The sequence below is a fragment of the Coturnix japonica genome, chromosome 3 (genome assembly GCF_001577835.2).
Source record: "Coturnix japonica isolate 7356 chromosome 3, Coturnix japonica 2.1, whole genome shotgun sequence".
Classification (NCBI taxonomy): domain Eukaryota; kingdom Metazoa; phylum Chordata; class Aves; order Galliformes; family Phasianidae; genus Coturnix; species Coturnix japonica.
In genome coordinates this window covers 45,096,902-45,113,543 of record NC_029518.1, presented here as the reverse complement: position 1 = coordinate 45,113,543, position 16,642 = coordinate 45,096,902, and the positions used below count along the sequence as shown (strand labels likewise).

The following is a 16,642-nucleotide window of genomic DNA, read 5'->3' as shown; positions in this document are numbered from 1 at the left end:
TGAAATTAGGATGTTAAGTTTTGTAAATAATTCTTTCATACCTAAAATATTTTTAACAGGGTAGAAATTGAGCTGTTCTGTTTCCCCAAGAATGGCTAAAAGGCTTATTTGTTCATCGCACATTAATTTTATTTACTTTGTATTTCCATAACCTTCCAATCTTTTTCAGGCATATATATATATATATATATATATATATATACCATAGAGAGAGAGCTATAGAAATTGACTTAGTTTTGCCGAATGTTATAAGCAGCTGTACAAGGCACCAGCCATTTCTGAGATGTTCCATATGTCACAAAGAATAAATGTTTTAATAAATTCCTTATAGCTTTTATAAAAATTTTGCCAAATTAGGTCTTTGGTGTGTGTGACAACAAAGGCTAAAGAGTCCTTCTAATGCATCTTCATAAGTAAGATGTGCATTGCTACCCCATTGCATCTAAACCACAAGGAAATATCAAAAGAAAACTGTAAGATGTGCTGTAAAATTTACTCTGTGCACAAAAAAAAAAAAAAAGGCTAGATAAATAATACTGCATACTCATTGCAAGAGAAATTTCTGCGTTTAAAAAAAAAACTGATAACCTTGTAAACTATTTATTTGTCTACATGTCAAACTGCTTAAAATATGTTTTTGTTTTTAAGCTCCTATGATTTTATTCCTAAGTGCGCATAGTTATCTGAAATTGATATTTTTCTACCTTAAGATAAAAACTTACTAGCTTGTTTTAGCTGAGATATTTGTTGGTTTTTTTTATATTTTAATATCAGAGAAAGCTGATGTTTTTGACAGGTAGGAGTGTTCAATGTTTACAGTCTGTTTAATGTAGCAGAAACTAAAAAGGAAAATAATGTTATTTGATTTTTGTAAAACATCTGTAAACTCAGTTTTCTTTGTGGTTGTGACATAATGAAAGTGGGAAAAAGAAGACTTGCTGACCACTATAACTAGGTGTTGTGCTTGATTCAGAGATTATATTGTATGTAGGTATACATATTGCAGTAATGCTAGGTTGCCGTAAGATCTGCAAAAGATTATAGATGTCTAAATCAAGAATTGAGGTTGAGCTTTGAGCTTTGCCACTTACTGGAAATTCCTTGCAGCCACCCCTGCTGACAGCAACCAGAGAACAGTGAATAAAACAACAGGCATCCTACTGCTACTCCTGCTTTAATCTCAGCTGAGGTGTTGCTACGGGCAGGGTGAAATTTCTACTTCACTGTAAAGGAAGTCCATATGAGATGTCATTGTAAGCATTCCTTTACCTGTCTAGACTGAGAGGTCTGATTGTTGTGAGCAATTTCAGAGCATACTGCCTGGGTTGCAGGCAAGTTGCAGTGACCGCTGCTCACTCTCTAAGCAGTTCTTTCGCTGAGTGAGAGCTCCATGGTTACAACACGTATGTGGAGTTCCGCATCACCTGCCATCACTCTTCCTTTTTAAAACAGGCATCAATGCTTTCCTTGTCCAGTGATTCTGCTCTTGTCTTAGGAAAATACTGCCAGGCTCCCAGTTATGGAGCCACTCATAAAAGAGCAGAGGGAACTAGTAAAGGTGAAAGGAATTATCTGATCTTTAGCCACACATTTAGGATGTTTACCTGGGAGATAAAAAGCTTGGAACTCCTGTTTCAGCAGATGCTTGGGTATTTTAAATCAAATACGCACAATTGGTCTCTAAACCAGTGAAGTGAACCTAGGGCTCCTTGCTTTGATCTGAGTACTCAAATTACCAAGCCACGTTCTTGCTAATATTCTATCTTAGATTCTAATTCATCTTTAATATTCTTTTTTCAGAGGTTAAATTCAGTGAGCAATTTACAAACAAATCAGATAAAAAGGCAAGAGCTGATTTCTGCCCTAATAACAGAATGCGGAGTAGAAAAAGCCAGACTTGCCAATAGTATCTAGAGAAGATCTCTTTCAAAGCAAGAACTTATATCATACAATAAGGCTTTTTATTAAACTGCTATGGGAAACATAATTATTATCTGAGTCACTGTAGATAAACTGATATCTGTGACTGATTAAGGTGCATCAAAACTCTAGACTCCCTGAAACAGTATAGTATTGTATGGTGGTTTATGAAAACGCTATTTATCTTCATCTATATTAACTGTACGTTATCTGTAGAAAGTGTATCAGTTATACTGGAGCTGATGAAATGGGGCTTAAGAGCCTTAGATAGATCTGCATGTAAAATACTTTACCAACAATAGGTAAACAAGTTTTGTTGATCATTAGAACTTACAGGTAAATATGATGATAAAGACACGGGTGGAATGAAAATGAGAATACAGAGGATTAGGTTTATTCCACAGATGTTTGAGTCTGGAAGGAACCTTGGGAACATACTAAGTTCAACATCAGACTCCAGACAGAGCTAAACGTACAGAATTCACTTCTGACAGTTTGTTTCTCCTTTTCTGAAATCTCCAGTGATGTCTTGTCTTGCCTGAGGTCACATAGAAGGTCAGTAGTAGAGTGGTGGGTAGACTGAGATGTTTCTGCTATTCAAGTCATCAAGCGAATCTTATTTTTCCAAATGAACAGTACTGTATTTTTAAATAGCTCTACAGAATGGAAGAACTGTTTATAATTTCCATAATCGGCTATTCTGCACTAGCAGCAGAAGAAACACAGAATAAGATTAATTCCAACCTTCTCTAGTTCCAGAGAAGATAAACCGAATCACTATAATTTATCTTACAGAACTTCATTTTGAGTAAGGGCAAATAGTACCTGAGAAGTGGAAGGCTACTGAAAGTATAGGGCTGTGCTTAGCATGGAAACAAAGAGAAAGCACAATTTCATACAGAGGATTTTAGATGAGCCTGAAGAGTATAGTGCTAGAAATACGATGAAATCTAATTATATAAAATTCAGTGTCATGAATATTGGAAATAATAAAAAGAGTTGCTATGACAGGCTTGGAATTCATCACATGGGAATTACAGAGAAAGACCCAGTTATAGCATTTGGTTACAGGGTGACAATGAATTGAAAATGTCCCACAAAGTATGACTGTTCTGTAAAATCTCATATTAAATATTATCAGTAAAGATGGAAAACGTTCTGTCCTTTTAAAAGGCATTGTAGAGTTGTTCTAGAATGATGCATTCTGAAAAGGCCTCATGCAGGGGATGAAAGGGACCGCTATGGTGAGGAGTAGGGTAAGAGAAAACACTTTATGAGAAGGCATGAAAAAACTTGGCTTGGGTAGACAGGAAAAATGAATGCTGTGAGAGAAAATGAAAAATGCATGGAGGGTAGAGAATAGGGAGAAGGCCAAGATAGGGGCAGCTGAACTGCTTCTTTGGAGAGTATGTTCCAATTTGTCCAATTCTTCTCTCCCAGAAGCCATCCTGGCTTTACAGGGCCGCCAACAAGCTTCCTAAGCCTGTCTCTTCTCCACAGGCCATACTTCGTCCTCATGGAACACAGTCACTTCTCAAATGCTGCCAAAATAATGTTAAGTGATGGGGTTGAGTCTCTGAGAATTAATGCCCTTTTCTTCACCTTCATCATTAAGTAGCTTTCAAATGTGAGGAAGTGGCTCTGACACGGCAGGAATCTTCCATTCAGCATATATTTAACCATGTTATGTGCTGGTTCTCACTCAATTTAAAATTCAGTCTAGATTCTCTGATATTCCAAACCTCCAATTTAGGTATAGCTTTACGGTTCTCATGAGTGTAATAAAGATGTTTCATGAATAGAGCTGTCAAAGAAAACAAGCTTTATTAGCAGCAACAAAACTGAAAAGTGAACTGTCTTGTGTGTAAGCAAGACATAAATATCCATAGATACAGGTAAAATGATTTTTTAGGCAGTGGAAGTCCTGGATGAGGAAATGAAACAGGTAAGTGGTAAATGTACAGAAAACAAAGAAATGCACATCAGGTTGCTTGGCAGTAAAGCAACATTAAATTTATCTTCCACAAACTAGCTTGACTGCAGGAAGTAAAACATTCAAGAAGGGCAAATTAATGTTGAAAATAATGTAGAATGGAAACTTATTCTGTGTAGATTTACTTTGTATTCTTCTTTTTCTTATTTTTGTTTTTATTCGGGCCTATCTTCATTCATGTCAATGACATTATTCCATCTCAAAATAAGAATGCTTTGAATAGCTTCAAGCTTTTTTTTGACATCCACAGACAAAAACTTAATTTAAGTGGAACTGAAATTGATAAACATACCTCAGTGGTTTAAGTTAAAATATGTTTAAAAATATATAAAGGCTGATGCAATTAATTAGTCCCAAATCATGAGTAAGAAATTAAGGGAATTTTTTAGTTAGCTGCATGAATCTGAACATTAGACAGAATAGGAACATGAGCAGGGGGATGCTAGTATTCCCTTTTGAAACCTTTCCAAATTTTTGCTTGGTTTGAAGATTTAATCCTGTTCACTATTTAGATTTCAAGTAGTTCAGAGACTGTCTCCACTTTTTCTTCATTCAACACTGAAATTACTACTAGCAGAAATCTTGATTTTATTCATAGTGATACTATGCAAATTCTACAAGATTGTACTTAGGTAATTTTAATGTTTATTGATCTAAATTCATTTGGACTACTAATTTTTAAATCTCATACTGTTTTGACCTCTCTCTCTGTTGATACTGTTTTAAAAGGATAAGAAAACATGTTGGCAGGGATCTGGGTAGCCAAAGGGCTAATATTGTGTTTGCACCTCCAGCCTATTTTGTGAACACCTTCTGCCAGCTCACAAAGAGATATTTTAGCACTGTGTTCCAGATGTGAAAGATGAGAACTGCAAGTTGGAATGGAAAGTCATAGTGTTCTTAAGCCCTGTTGTGGAGTGGCAGCTGAAAGCACTCATCATGTTTGCTTGAAACTAGTTTGCTTGTGATCTGGAGCAGCACTGCAGCTGTGGGAACAGCATAGTGTAACTGCTTTTCTATTCACTTGTTATCTTTTGCATAGGAGGACAACTTTGGGTTCTCCCAACCGTTTTCCTAGTAGTGTTCTTGTGCTCATTTGGGAAGTTTGTTCCAGACCCAGAGGGGCTTTCACATTGTTGATTTATTGTGGAGTGATGTACCTGAAAATCACTGGCACTGACAGAAAGGTAGGAGATCTGAGAGACAAATTGATGCTTTTGCATTTGAATTTCATGTGTAGCTAGTGCTAAGTCACTGAATATAAGCCTTTGCTTTATTCCTTTCATAAAATTAGTGCTTAGTTGCTGCTTCTTCCTGCCTACAATACTGCTAATACTATTATAAAGAGAATTCCAAAGATCATCAAAGTCCATTGCAGGATTCCCAATGACTAGTCTGGATTTTAGACCAGATTCCAGCCCATAAACTTTATTTGCACTACAAATGGTCACCTGTGAGCATAATTTACATAATATCTTAAACTGACCCACTTTTTATTCTGATCAGATTGGCTGAAAGCATATAAATGAAAAAATTTTACTAAGTTACTGAAAAGGTCTAAATGCGTTTGATATTTTAATGCATTTAGTACCACTAAGGGTGATTCTGAGAGTGTTCTGCTTTTATCTTGAATCCTTGCTTCCAGATTTTTAGCAACCTGATTATGCCTGATGTGCTACCTAACCATCATATAACTTATCTCACCAACATTTTCTTCATTGTGAACTGTCTGATACGCAGTGTTAGATTACCAGATCTAACATAAATCTGAATTCTCAGGAGACACTTGTTATAAAAGACAGCCTTTTGCCAACTGTAAAGGAAGTGCCTATGGAAATTGATAAATGTAGCCAAGTAGCCAGGTAGGATCAGCATTGCTGTTACTGGTAACAGAACGCACCTGTGCTAACTTTGAAACTTGGGCAACAGTACTTTCAGGGTTATAAACACTTGAAATGAGAACATGGGTCTGAATTTGATCTACTCTTAATGCATTGGCCTCTTGAGATGAACCACTGAAAAACACTCCAACTTCCAGCGTGGCACTAGAAAACATCTTCAGTGCAACGGCAGATTTATCAAAGTGAGAAAAGCCAGTGGTTATCAGGAGGTAAATTTATTAGCACTGAGGATTCTGGTGAGAGCTCAGACCATGTGTCTCTGACTGGGAGTGTCTGCTGAGCAGAAGTGACTGCAGAAAGCAAGGCAGCAGCTAAACTCTCAACATCAGTAACAGGCCATTAAAATTTTAACAATGTTGTCTCATAAATATGTATTTTTGTTGTTTTTGTGATAAACTCTGTGCCTAAGGTGGCTGTCTAGAAAATGGAGTTATTTAAAGACAAACATCTCATAATCAAGGAGAGCTGTCAGAAGCCACTGGGCAAACAAAGTACTCAGTGCCAGTAATATTTATATGTGATTCCACAGAATAAACAGAAACAATAAATAAAAAACTCACCTATAAACAAACAGAAAACACCATCAACAAATGAAAATGAAACAATCAGTGTATTTAATGATCTAGCACAATTTTTAACACAGCTATTCTGAGACTGAAGGTATGGGATGTAGCTTATTCCTATTTGTGTGGGGTGGGCTGGGGGGGACTCATGTCAGCTTTTACCTTCGTCTTCCTTCTGGTTTTACTCTTCAGCTAAAAAATGTTCAAAATTGAACCCAGGGTGACTAGTTGGACAAGATGGAGATAATGACTGAGCATCTGGATGGGCTGGACTGCAAGTCTCCCAGAAGGAACATCAGGGCAGCTCAGCCAGAAATTTTGTTGGTTATGAGTTCAGGGTTTAGATCTAGCTTACAGTGCTGCCTGCTGCTTCCAGTGTGCTTAAGACACTCACCAGCAAGCCAGGAAGGGTTACTTATGTTTCCCCTTTGTTTCATCTGTTGATGACAGAGCAAGAGGAGAACTAGAAGTGAGGGCCTTCTCCCCTTTGTCTCCGTTGCTGCAAGACTTTCAGTGAACGAGTTTCTTTCTGATTTTTTTCTTTTTCCTCCTTTAAAAAATAGAGAGAAGAAGGAACTGCTCATCTTTTGTCACCTACTACTGATACAATGTTTGTTTGAGTAGCTTGTCAAACAAAAAGTGGCACCTGCCAACCAAACTGAAGCATGAGCTACTCTGAATGCTGGATAAGTGAATGCCCCAGGTGGTTCCTCCCCACCCAGAGAGGAAGCATGCTTGCTGGTGATGCAGAGGGGAGGGATGCTGTGGGGGCAGTCAGCCAGAGCAAAATTGAGCAGGAAAACAGTCAGCTCTGAAACTTTCTGAAAGAAAGTAAGCATGGAAAGTTGCATGGAGGTTTTAATACAGAATCTGTTCAGCCAGTCTGGGGCACCAGCTGCCTTGTGCCTTTTCCTGTCCTGGGTCTGAAATGTAGCGATATAGATCACCCATATTTTTAATAATATTTAACACGTATATTGTTTTATAATAATTATGGTAGCAGTTATTGCCCCCTGCAGACCAGGAGGACACAGATGAATGCATGTGCTCTTGCACTGCTTGGATCTGTGCCGCTCTCCAGGCTCCAGTCCTGCTGCCAGCCCTGCAATTGCAATACCAGACCCAACAGGTGGCAATCACAGCCTGGCCTCTGCCTCAGTGGAGCACCTGCACAAGAGCTTCTGCCTCCGAAACTATTCCAGACCCAGCAAAGCTGGCAGAAGGAGAGTGCCAGCACTTAACATGCTGCTCCATTTCAGCTTTCAGGCCCTTTTCTGAGTGTGATGCAGTGCTCTGCTCCATGCCAGGAATCTGAAATAGAACAAAGCAGTCTCAAACTATGTCTGAGACCATAATCAGTGATATTGTGGGAAGTCAGAAGGAAGTCCTTTGGCTATCCTAGGATTTGGCCATCTTGTTCTGTTTTCAATTCCATATTGGCTCCAGAAGTAAGAAAAATAAACAGGAAGGAGAGAGAATGGGAGGGTGTAACAATGCTGTTAGTGAAGCTGAAGAGTTCACTTATTTCCATGGAAACATTCACATCCTAGCAACAGCATATTGATAACAAGATGACAAGGAAAGACAAGAGCTGATGCCTTTGGCTCATGGGAAAATAAGCCTGGATTTCCAATTTTTTACCTTTTCAAAAATGGATAAGTGTTTAACAAATATCTCCAGTCCATTTTTTTTTTTGTTCTTAATTGCTTGCACTTTTGTGTTGACACATTACCTATTATGGAAAATTGATAGTGTTGAGGTATTATTGGCATTGTCTGTCGGGCCACATAAATCGTTAATCGGCAACAAAGAAACCCAGAGGTATTGAACATCTTTTGTCTATTTATTTATTTATTTCACCATTTATTTAATTATTTCGTCATTTCTTTTGTTGCGCCTTGAGGCATTTAGCAAGATATTTTTGGATTAGTTGAAAACAGGTAGAAGCCAATACAACATTTTGCGCCCATCTTCTAACTTTCCAGCATGTGGATGGTACAACATTGATCGCTGGTGTATTGTTCAATGGAATTTGTGGTAGGTTGAGTTGTGGTATTGTTTGCACTCCATGTGATGTCCAGGGAGTGTGTGTGTGTGCATGTGCTGGGCAGCAAAACAAAGCTTTCTGTCTTTGTGTGGCTTTGGATTAGGGCTGGCTGAGCTGCCCTCACATGTGCTTGCTGAGAAAATTCATTTCATAACCTTTCCTGATGTATGATGGTACAAGAAGTTCCTCCTACATGAAGGCAGGGTACAGCTGTCAGGGTGTGTGAAAGGAGATATCTTTGAGTGAGAGTGAGGCTCAGACCATTGTTAGTATTACTATTATTATTGGTAATAATTGCTGTAGCATTGTACAGCTCCTCTCTTATGTGACTTGTTCTATACAGATACAGGAGTGCAGAATAAAAGCACAATCAATTTGTTTGCCAATATGATTTTTCATCATCAGGAAAAGAAAAACAGTAATTTCTCTCCAGCCCCCTCGCTGTTTTTTTTGTTTTAGTAATGCATATTTTTTTCTTGGAAATGTTCTTGTTTAAGTGGATATTTCAATAATCACTTCAGAAATATATGAAATATATGTTGTTGTTTTGTACATAGCATCACCACAGTGTAAATATTTGTTCAAGAGCTTTGTTGAACTGGATCCACTTAAAGGACTGTCCGTGCATTATTTTTACTGTGAAAAGAGCATTGAATCACTGTATTTCCATAAGTAATAGAAACCACTATAGAAATGTGACCCTTTATCTCTACTTGAATTAAAAACTGAGCTAATCAAATATCCCAAGAGTAATCAGTGATGTTTACAGAGTTAATGAACTCTCCCTATTTACCTGCCTTTTGATAACAAAAATAGTTCATATTATCTGAATTTTTTGTTCCATTAGCATAATTTTTGCCCTTGGAGATGAGGACTGCTTGGTTGATAAGCAAGCCAGGTTGATGTTCTCATACTGCACTTTCATTAGGTTTACAATAAATTAACTAACTTTGGAGTCATTGAAGGAGCAGTTAGAAATGTCTAGTGGAGGGGAAGACTACCACAAGGAAAACATCAAAATAACTGGAGATTTCTTTTCATGCTGCTCAGATGGAAGATTTCTATTGGGAGGGAGTAGTTGCATCAAGAATAGGGTTATGAATGACATTTAATGCAGGACTTAAAGTTTAAACTCCCATATTGTGATTATTTATTTATATATTTATTTCATCCTAATGCTGATAGATTTATCTGATTTGGTACCTTTTTTTCTGGCCTTCAGTGCCTCTGCTGTCGTGTTACTGCATTTTCAGGGCTGGATCTATACGAGTTATGTAGATCCTACACAAATCTTACTGGCTTCCCAATAGTAAGCAAAATAGACCAGAAGTAATCCTGAGAGTGGGAACTAGACTTGTCAAGGCTTTTCCCAATTGGCATGTGTTTTATGTGTCTGTCTAGGTCTCCTAGCTATGATCAGCTTCAGGTTCAAGAAGAGTGGAGGGCAGAGATAAAAGGAAAGCAGAGTATTTTCCTGAAGGATTGTGGAGGAGCCTCCTCCAACAGTGTAAAGCAACATGCACAATTAATAGTGAGCTTGGTGTCTGCTATGATTTTCACTTACTCATTTGTTCTTTAGAAGCTCTTTTTTTTCTGATTCCACCTTCTTAGATGCATTTCATTTGGAGTATGGGGTAAAAGAGGCAGTGGTAAAACAAATTCTTCTGCCAGTGTTGAGAAGGAGAGATCAAATTGAGTGGCAATATATCTTCAGGTAGCTTGGGGGAAAGGGCATATTCTGTTCACTGAATCTTTTGGAGTCTTCACAGGTTTGAAAAGCTACGTTTTGGAAAGGAGCAGATTGGTGAGGAACAGCTGCAAATGTTGCCACTGCCTCTCCGAAGAAGAATCAAGAAACAGGTATGTGTGTTAAGGCTTGTAATTTCTCCCTCTACTGAGGAATGATATAAAAAACAATATGACACAGGCTTTTCAAGAAATGTACTCAAAAGTTTTATCTTTCTAGAGATGGAGGTATATTAACCTTTTCAGATATATTTATGTTTTTAATTCTAGTAATTCACGTTAATTCAGGGTCTGTGGTACACATCTAATACTTTTGTGATCCTGATTTCTCGTGACTGATGCACTGACAGGCGCACTGTCTGATCTGGGAAAATGACTTTTTCTTTCTAATCAAGGTACATTCCTGTTAGGGGCAGATAGATTAGACAACATTAGCAATTGGGAATGTCTTTATTTTTATCACTTCAAGCAAATATCTCTAGAGCTAGAGTCATAATTATATGCATTACATAAATACATTTTTTGCTATACTTTAATTATATTTTGACAGAAAAGAAATGTCAAGGAAGTAGCATTTGCTTTTTAGCTCTGAAACATTTACATCTGCTGTACATGTTTGCCTATGCTTTGTCACGCACTCCTTTCAGATGTTACTCTTGCTGCCTTGTAGTTAGTGTCTTGCCATTGTTTTATGATTTAATATTAAGTTTTTATACAAAGATTTCATAAATAACAGCTACAGATTGTCTTCTCTGAAGCTGAAGGCCTTTTTCACTCAGCTGCAAAAGTATTATGTACAGTGGAGCTTTGATGATTATTCTGATTACAAAACTGACTGATCTCTTACTCCTGGCACATGATCCTGTGAAATGCCAGTAGAATATATATTCTGTGTGACAGAAGTAGGAGACATTAGTAAGGTCTGCACACAATTTCTTCAGGATTAATGCATTTAAGTTATGTTTTTGTTGTGCTTACTCTTGTGTGCATTGAACAACTGGTAAGAAAAGATAAAAACTGAAAATACCAAAAATGAATTGTCTTTCTGCTGTGATCATTAGAGGTAAAATTTCTGCCTGTTTGTGTCGTGTCTCCATGTAACAGCCAAAGACCAGTCTCATCTGCAGGCACTTGTACACAGATGAAATACAGAGTAAATTTAGTCTGGATTTGTACCAGTGTTAATGAAAGTAGAGTTAGTCTCACAATTAGTAATTATTTCTATGTTGAAAGACTGATTTCTAAGAGAAATGCTCACTGTTATAAAACATCCAAAGCCAATTAAGAGAGAACCCAGCTGCAAGGAAATATGGGCCAGATGATCCCTTAGTGAAGTCGCTGAACTTAGGACAATAGACACAAGCTAGGGAGCTGTCACTGCGATGCAGTACTAAGTATTTACTTACTGATCTTTTAAACAATGTGTAGCCTTTCTGTCTCTAAGCAGTACTGAGGAGCTGATGAGAAGGACACCATATACCATACTGTTTTCTTCAGATCTTGTAATTAGGAAATGCCCTAAGGGAATGATAGAGAGTTCATTTATTTCCCATAGAGTTATTACTGAGCCAGAGCTCTGATATAATGTCTCTTACCATCCCTAGCCCTACAGGGACTTAAGATTATGAAAACTGTAAGACAGAAAAGATGCAGAAAAAACCCACTTGAAGGAAGACATGACAGACACACTGACAGCAGTTACCCTCCCCACCTACCTCAAATTCCCGTGATATTACTACCTCAGGTGAGCATGGCTTAATGTTGTCTGAAAGTTGATTACTCCAGCCTCTCTCTTCCTCTCTTCTTCCCAGGGAAGGTGTGCAGGGACAGATAGAGGAGAAATTTTTTGTCTATCTAGGAGATCTGTAAAAATAACGATGTGAACGAAAGGTTGTGCGGAAGTCCTAGCATGTGACATGGGCAGTGGTAAAGAGAAATGGCGAATGAAGACCTTGTTTTTGGCAGAGTGGAAAATGGGAGTGGGATGACACAAATGAAGGTAAGTTGATATGGAGGAGGATGAGTAAAAGCTTCACAGAACCCCTTGAGTGAATTAGGGGCAGCAAGAAGGTGATGGATGGTATGCAGGGAGTTGAGGGGATAAAAAGAGAGGAAAGAATGAGCTCATGGTCATATAACACTTCCTCAGCTTTCAGAAAGAGGAGAGTGTCATTCTCTAGGGACTGGGTCACAAGTGATATCTCACCATTGCAGTGCCAGGATGGCATAAAGCTAGCTGACTGTAATTAGGATTCCAAGTGAGTCCTGAACACTGAGTTCTAAATCCACTTACCTCAGGTATTCAAGGATGCATATGTAAATTTGCTTTCTACAATCAAGTCATTCTATTCAAAGTCAGTTGCATTTCATCTTAAGAGAACATGCAAGGAATGGGAAAACACAGGAAGTAGTTAAGATAAAAATCAGAACAAAACTTGGTGAATATATGACATTTTCTGTACTTGTGGTTCTTAAATAAAGCCTTTTCTGTGTTTGAAAGGGGCTAATACAATATTAGGAAGATTTATTTTTCAGGTCTTGGGGACATCTGGGAAAATGCAGTAGACTGGTTCACTGGCATTTCATACCTAGATGTTTAACATGATAATGATGCATTTCAATTCAAATAGGTGAGAAACAGATTTTCTGATGTGGAATTCTTTATGATTTAGGTTGTTGTAATATTTTTATTCATGGATTGAGAACTGTCTGACTGTCAGAGCTCAGAAGGTTGTCATCAACAGCACAGAGTCTGGCCTGTAACTAACAGTGTTACCCAGGGGTTGATGCTGGGTCTGAACATATGCAACTTCTTTGTCGGTGACCTGGGTAAAGGGATGGAGTCCACCCTCAGGAAGTTTATGATACAAAACTGGGAGAAGTGGCAGTCATACCAGAAAGCTGTACTGCCATTCAGTGAGACAGGGGCAGGATGGAGAATTGGGTGGAGAGGAACTTGATTTAGTTTAACATAGTCAAGAATAGAGTCCTTTAGGTTTGGGAGTGACCCAAAAGAGGGGGTCTCTACAGAGGAGCTCAGCAGAGAACGTATATATCTTAATGGACAGCAGGTTGGCCATGGGCCAGCAGTGTGCCTTTGTGGCCAAGAAGGCCAGTGGTATCCTGGAGTGCATTAAAAAGAGCCAAAGGGAGGTGATTTTCCCACTCTACTCTGTCCTAGTGAGGCCACATTTGGAATAATGTGCCCACATCTGGAATCCTCAGTTCAAAAAAGATGGGGATCATTTAAAGAGAGCTCAGTAGATGCCCATAAAGATGATAAATGGCCTGGAGCACTTCCTTTATGAGGAAAGGCTGGGAGACCTGAGTCTCTTCAGCTTGGAGAACACTGAGTGGAAATCTTATAAATGCCTGTAAATATCTTAAGGGTGAGAGTGACATGGATGGGGCCAGGCTGTTTTCAACAGGGCCCATCAATGTCTGAAGAAGGGGCAATGGGCACAAATTGGAACACAGGAATTTCTATGCAAATGTGAGGAAGACTAGGGGAGACTTTTTTTTTTTTTTTTTTTTAACTCAGATGCTTAAGCTCAAATCCTTTATTTTCCTCTGTAATAATGTGTCTTTAGATCTGTGGTTTCAGTTTGGCTTATTGTGGTAAGGAATCATGCAGGAAATATGGGTTCAAATTTCAGTGACAATTTCTTCCTTACAGCTTCTCCATGTCTAGTCTGTAATACTGTATCTATTAAGTAATGAGATTAATCTAAAGGTAGAAAGCGTTGCCATCCTCCAAAAGGAACATAGTGTAAAAAAAAAAACAGTATTTTAGTACTTTTCTTTAATAAAAGAGAAACAAACTTATAAACTGGGAAGTTTAATGCATCACACAGAATTTTATAAAAATGTTTTTTAGCTAATTAAATCAGATTTCTTTTTTTTTTTTTTTTTTTTTCTTTTTCATTTCTGGAGGCTCCTCATGTTCCAAGAGAATGCCTATAAATCTTCGTGACAACTTAATCTTTCCTAAATCCTGTGAATTTCATTCTGGGCATTTTCATTTATTTGAATTTAAGCTTGTACTTTATGCATCTGGCCAGAGATGGTGCTGAATGCTCAGGTACTGCAGAGAGAACTGCACTGGGAACTTGAACAGAATTGGTTTAGGACATTAATCAGAACTGTAGTCAGTTGCTATGGCTTATGACTTAAAGTAAATGTAAAATTACAGTACTTGTAATACTTAGTCAGCAACAGCAAATAAAATTATTATAAAAAATGAGAAAAGCATTGGGAAGTTATAATACTGGAAGATGATTTATTTGTTTGGCATATTTGTTGATATTTTCCTGCTCAGGGAAATAAAAATGATCTTTTGGGATTGAATTCCTCTAGTCATCATCAGATAGGTAGTGGCAATGGAAATAAGGTTTATTTGCTAGTAGAATCTGTGGGTTGCATATTTTACTGTCATTTTTTAATTGCTCTATGATTTCATAAATGTATTTTATTCCAGCATGGAAGTCTGTGTAATATCATGGAACTTTGGATGTATGAGGAGTTGCATTACCTAAAATCATCTTTATTTTACCCAGCGCCACACCTCATTGGAGTGAGGATACATGAGGCTTTCTGAGATCAGTCTGGTAAGTTAGTATGCTTTGCATTGTACACTGGTCTTTGCCAGTTCCTTCTTTCCATTTGCTTTGTTGCCCTGCTGTATTTTCTGATTCTTATAAATATTGCCAAAATATCAACATAAGAACAAAAAAATACCAGTAAAAAGTCCCTTTCACAACTTCTTTACTTCTTTTATTTTCTTCTTCTTTTTTTTCTTCTCCTGTGATACTGCTCTCATTTGTTAGTAACAGGAGCATGTAACGTGTGTGCAGCTTAAGGGCATTCCAAATAGACTGAGAAAGTCTCATCCCCTCCTAGGCTATTTGTCAATACTTCTCAATGGCTTCAGGGCTCAGGGAAAATAAACCTGGAGAACCACAGGCACTGGTTTGCTAACTGTCCAGTTGTAGAATATGAATGGGCCAGGGTGTATTCTGGCCTGTGTCTGAGTACACTTCCCATGGAAACCAAAGAAAGAATTGTATGCATACGAGTTTAACCCTGGTAGAGCCTTGGTGTGCAGTTCAGTCCCATGGGGAAGACATGGCCTAAGCAGAACCTTGTGCCTCTCCACATCCTCACTTTTGCTTTACATAATATCTCTTGTTAGTTTACTGGAGTATGAACTCCTTTTGAAATTATTTACTAGGCTTCAGAATTTTGTTTTTCTGCTATGATCCTAAATTAGGTTCTGTATGTCTCTCTGGAGCCATGATTGTTTTTTTCCTCAGTTTACCTTTTCCTGTAAGGAAGAGGACTTCAACTAAAGGTTGTTCTAGCAAGTGTATACTGTTTCCTTCTCATTTATTATAAAAGTTCATTCATTTTCATCTCCTGCCATTCCATGGCCAGATCTAGTGGACTTCTGCAAGGAACATTCAATGCTTTGACTCTTGAACCACAATGGTAATTTTTTTTTCTATCTAAAGGATGTGGATTTCCATTGAATCAGAAATTTAACTAGTAATGTCAAGAGACTGAGGAAATATTGCAGTCAGAAACTGAAGAATTTTTTTTTTTCTCTCTGTCTTCCAGGATATTTTTTTTTAACTTGAGGAATTTTAGCAGTTTTCTGTGATTCATTGAAGCCATTATAAAATGAGATAGGTATCTGGGAGCAGAATTTCTTAGGAGGTCATTGTCTACGCAGGTTATGGCCATATCAGTAGTGAATTGTGTTGACCTCAACTATTGAGGCTGTTATGGTAATGATCAAAACTGCTGGGAGCTTGTTTACAGAGACAGTCATTGACATCTCCTGTGGTATACTATTTCCTATGCTGTTTGAGTGGGATATTCTGAACCTGGTAATAATTGTACGTGTAATGTGGAAGAGAAGAGGTGGAACTGATTCAGAAAATCTTAGTACAATATGCTTTTTATGAGCTCAGTATACAAGTAGTATTATCATTAACACATGATCCCTTGGGTTTACTTCATGAGCAAGCAAAAAAGAAAAGATAGAAAGTGGGGGAAAAGATGCTCAACTGAGCTACCCATTCTTAACTGCTGACAAAGTATTGGCCAATATTTGAAACAATATTAGTCAAAATGAGCAAAATGTAAAAAGTTAGTAACTGTTTAGTTGTTCAAAGTATTTGTTTTTCTTAAAAGTAGGTTTTGCCAGTGAAAATTATTTGTAAATCATTTTCCTAATTAATGGAGCAGGCTTGATATGATCAAATTGTGTAACTAATTTCTACATTTTGTATCCATCTTTTTCTTTTGGAAAATGGACAAATTTAAACTGATAAAAGGAAAGACTCCTTCCACTACTACCACCCTACCCATATACGTTACTTCATGAAACTGCAGAACTTGAAGAAAAATAAGTTCCATCCTAATTCAAAGATCCCCCTCAGGGAGCTCATTACATGGAAAATGTTGGATC

General features: G+C 37.7%; 1 long non-coding RNA gene across 2 annotated transcripts; it reads left to right on the top strand.

The window, feature by feature from the left end:
• The first annotated feature begins 7,372 nt into the window (after positions 1–7,372).
• On the top strand, positions 7,373–16,633 carry LOC107311586. 2 transcript variants are annotated; one of them, XR_004306636.1, is made up of 5 exons: positions 7,373–8,198; positions 10,194–10,284; positions 11,775–11,914; positions 14,648–14,777; positions 16,509–16,633. It is a non-coding gene; the product is annotated as an uncharacterized LOC107311586 (long non-coding RNA). The 2 variants fall into 2 exon arrangements; XR_001554154.2 differs by lacking the exon at positions 7,373–8,198 and adding an exon at positions 8,220–8,414.
• Positions 16,634–16,642: the final 9 nt, after the last annotated feature.